Here is a 4,518-nt window from a genome sequence, read left to right as displayed (position 1 = left end):
AAGCTATTGTTTTCATGCATCCAATATATAAAATGAGAGAAATAGAGAACAAGTAAAAATGCAATCACTCACAACCATACTAACACAGGACATGATTTTGGAAACCCTTATGGGGGAAACTCAACTAGAAGGTGAGGTTGCTATTCTCTCTCTTCCTTTGAATTGAAACAAATGCAAAAACAAAGGAATGACATATGTGACTAGTGGGTTGCTACAATGCACAAAGTCCCTTTGTTTTTTCTCCCTCTATCCACTCTGTGTTGTTGCTCATCTAAGGGACAAACTGCACTCGAACCCCTTTTCCTCTTAGTGGCTCGGTTATAACATAGTTTGAAAGCCAATTAGTGGATATGTTTGCTTTCTTCAAATCTTAATTAGAGTCACAATATTGACTCTTTTATAGTCTTATTTATTATGATCACGTAGCTAGGCCCTTTTTTATGAATAATGAGGGCTAATGTGGTATCCTCTCAAATCATGGTGGTCAAAATAGGAAGGTCAACTTTCAAATGGCATAATTTTTGCATATGGACTTTGTTTGCGGTCCTTTTGTGTCGTTGGAAAGGTATCTAAGTGTAAAATAGTGATGGGTGGTGCAAGACATAAGTGAAAAAGGTTTACCCTAAAAAACTCGTTGAAATTTCTTTTGGAAGGTTTTAGACTCCAACTCATTAATTTGGGATCCAATGGTAAAAATGGTCTTGTGAGCTAATTTCTTCATTTTTGCACTCCAAAAGCATCAAGATGGATGAAAAATAATATAATTGATCCAATATGGATCATATTTCCCCATTTTTAGAGGCTTTTGGTCCCCAAAAGCTATTATTAAATGAGGTGAGGAAAGTTTTCATCCACCTTCTCTCAGGTGTACCATTTAGCTTTGCCTAGAAGTTGTCTTTTCAACCCATTATGACAAAGGTAATATACCCTTGTCTTATAGTCCTGGACCTCTTTTCTATATTATTTGTCAACTCTTCTTGAGCATCTAAAACTAAATCCTCTACAGAAGGTAGGACCTATTATTTTTCTTGATCCAACATGGAAGACTTAGAGTTTCATATTCTCTACATTCACCATTAAGTAAATTTGCATGCATGTGCATAGATTGAGTGTATGTGCATTATCTTACACCTTTTCTAGTGTCCCAAAGGGGTCATATCATAGAACATTTATTTTCTGACTAGGACCTTGTAGCCTCTCTGTGTTCAATTATAACCATACTTTGTTTCCCACCTTAAATGGCTTCTTTATTCTATGTTGATCATGCATGGTCTTGTACTTTTCTTATGCATCTTCAATGTCTCTTGTTATTGTAGATGGATCTGCCTAAACTTATTATCAATTTCTCTTCCCTTAAGGCATCCCCTATGAGATCCTCCCTCACTCCTTGTTTCCTATATGCAATATCTAAGTGAAGGTGGAAAATATTCGAAACAAGTTTCAAATGGGAACTTACCAGTAAAAGCATGGACTACTCTATTATAAGAATGTTGTATATATACTAAATTTTCATTTGCAAATCTTCAAAAGCTTTTAATTGTAACACCTCAAAATTTGCACCAATGTTTTGTTGACTACTTCTATTTTCCCATGTGTTTGTGGATGGAATGTTGTAGACTTATTCAACTTGTGTCCATATTCTCCCACAATGTATTCCATAATGCACTGAGAAATCTCATGTCAATGTCTAAAATGATGATCCTTTGTATCTTGAAGTGCACCCAAACCTATAAAATAAACAAATTTGCTACTTCTTGCTTGTTGAACGTCCTTTTACAAGAAATGAGAATACATATCTTGTTGAACCTTTCATCTACCATGAAAAAGTAGTCATGTCCATTCTTGGTTGTTGGTAAACCTCCCTAAAAGTCCACGGAAATGTGTTCCCAAGGACAAGATGGTACAAACAAGGGTTGATATAAACCTTGTTTCCTATTACCAAGGTTACTGGTACAACAAAACATGCATCCTCTTATGAACCTAGTTACCTCTTTTTGCATCCTAGGCCAAAACACATACCTTTGCAAGTTAGCCATTGTCTTTCTTACACCAAGATTCCCTACAACCTTGGAGGTATGAATCTCTCTAGTCAATTGTAGTCACTCACCTTTAGGAACACAACTTATCCAACCTGTAGAGTAACTCATTATGGAGATGGTAGTTAATTATGTTGTCACCATTGTGCACATGACTCTAGTTCTACAGCTATTGGAACACCTCCTTGAAGTCCTCATTCTTTGTATATGCTTCTATGTACACATTATGGGTGAAATGTTCCCTATGTATCATAGTTCCAAATGTTGTGATGTTTGATGTGGGTGGTTTCGAAAGCGTCTCGACCAACTTGTTTATGCTTCCTTTCTTGTACTTGATCACCAAATGAAACCGCTGTAAAAACCACATCCAATTTTTATGTTTGGTCCATTGCAACTTACTCCAAGCCTCTACGGACTGTAGTGGTTAGTGATCTATGTGGATTACTCTCCTTCCCCATCAGATATTGTTTCCACATTTTCACAACTTGCACCAAAGCATAGAGTTCCTTGTCATAGGTAGCGTAATTGAGAACCACCCAATGAAACACTATAGAATGGTAACATATAAGCATTTCCTTTTGCATCAAGATTGCTCCCATGGCATACCCACTTGCATATGTCTCTAGTTCGAAGGGTTGTTGCAATGAGGAGTCATATGCGGGTGCCATACCCCCTACACAAGGTTCAAGGTAGCGCTTCAAAGTTTTTTTTTCGGCGGACCCACCCATGATTTTTTACATGGTTTTATACATGATGGTTTTTCCCATGGTTTTGTAAATCTAGTTAAAGAAACTAAAATTATGTTCTAATATAGGGTTAATGGATTGAAGTTTTATGGATGCTTCAATATGTATGTAATGTATTTTAACATTGAAAGAAATATAAATGAAAAATCAATATGGTTTTCTTGGTTTTGGGTTCTAGGAGAAAAATCCATGTGTACATTTTTTGTTCCCACAATTGTATATTTTTTGTTTTATTTCTAAGAATTCATATCCAAGTATTATTTGTACAAGGTTAAAACTTACATTTGCTATCAGAGCAGTTTTTTATTCAAGGGGATGTCTTTGCATCTAAGGGGTTTCGCTCGAGCCTGTGCTAGACCCTATTACAGTGAGAGATCTACCAGATCGATTCTTGTGGTGAAAGGAAATGGTGAACAATAGAAAGATAGATATCGAGAAGTTCAACAGATAGAGTTTTGAGTTGTGGAAGCTAAAAATGGAGGATTTGTTGGTGGATAAAGATTAGTGGATAGTTGTCGATCCAAGTACTAAACCAACGATAATGTTGATAGAAGATTGGACCAAGTTGAATCAGAAATCAAAGAGAATAATACAATTGTCTGTCTCAGATTCAATATTAATGAATGTTTCAGGAGAAGCTACAACAAAGGCTTTGTGGGACAAGTTAGGGACTATGTATCAGTCCAATTCCTTGGTAAATAAATTGTTCCCATGGAAGAAGTCGTATAACCTGAGAATGAGGGATGAAGACTTTATGTTAGAGCATCTGAAGGCCTTCACTACTATGGTAAGTCAATTATTAGATGTTGATATTAAGGTTTCAAATGAGGATAAGTGCATTAGTTTGTTATGTTCTCCACCAGACTCGTGGGATAGCTTGGTTGCTTCCAGAGTTAGTAATGCAACTACCTTGAAATTTGATGAAATAGTATCAACTTTATTGTCAGAGGAGATGAGACTAAAAAACATGGAGAGCTAGAACACAGATACCTTGTATATAAAAGGACGCTGCCAAAGAATAAATAGAAATAATTCCTCAAGTGGGAGATCTAAATCTAAAATAAGATCTAAACCTCTAGGAAAATTTGTAAAAGTATTTTGGAAATGTGGGAAACAAGGACACTACAAGAAATATTGTAGATCTAAAACTCCTAAGAAAGAAAAGGGATTTGATGATGCTCCTTCTGCAAAGGTGAAAACCACCTTAGATGAAGGTGGGGATGTGTGCTTGGCTTCTTCAAGTACACATGTAAATTTCAAGGCATGGTTGATTGAATCAGGTACATCCATTTTCCATATGACTCCCCATAGCGAGTGGTTTTACGAATACAACAAATATGATGGTGGTGATGTCTTCCTAGGTGATTACATGAAGTATATAATCATAGGACGAAGAAAATTCAAGTTGAATTTGATAGGTGAAACGATTAGAAAACTCACTATTGTTATGCACAATCCAACATTAGTAAAAAATATAATTTCTATAAGCTGTATGGATGATGCAGGTGTAAAAACAATGGTCAAAAGGGATACTTGCTAGATGGTTAAAGGAGCATTGATATTGATGAGGGGAGTTCGGTTCGAAACTCTGTACAAGTTGTTTAGAAGTATTACTATTGATGGGTGCAATAAGTTTGTTTTTCATGAAAGTGGAGCAGAAAATCTTGTAGTCTCTGGAGAAAAGACTATGTCGTGGCATCAAATACTGGGACATATTGGAGAGAATGGCCTTCAAA

Source organism: Pinus tabuliformis, chromosome 6, assembly GCF_031772625.1.
Source record: "Pinus tabuliformis cultivar Carrire ecotype Pingquan chromosome 6, CPIR1, whole genome shotgun sequence".
NCBI lineage: Eukaryota > Viridiplantae > Streptophyta > Pinopsida > Pinales > Pinaceae > Pinus > Pinus tabuliformis.
The sequence above is the reverse complement of the archived record's forward strand: the minus strand, read 5'-3'. Positions refer to the sequence as shown.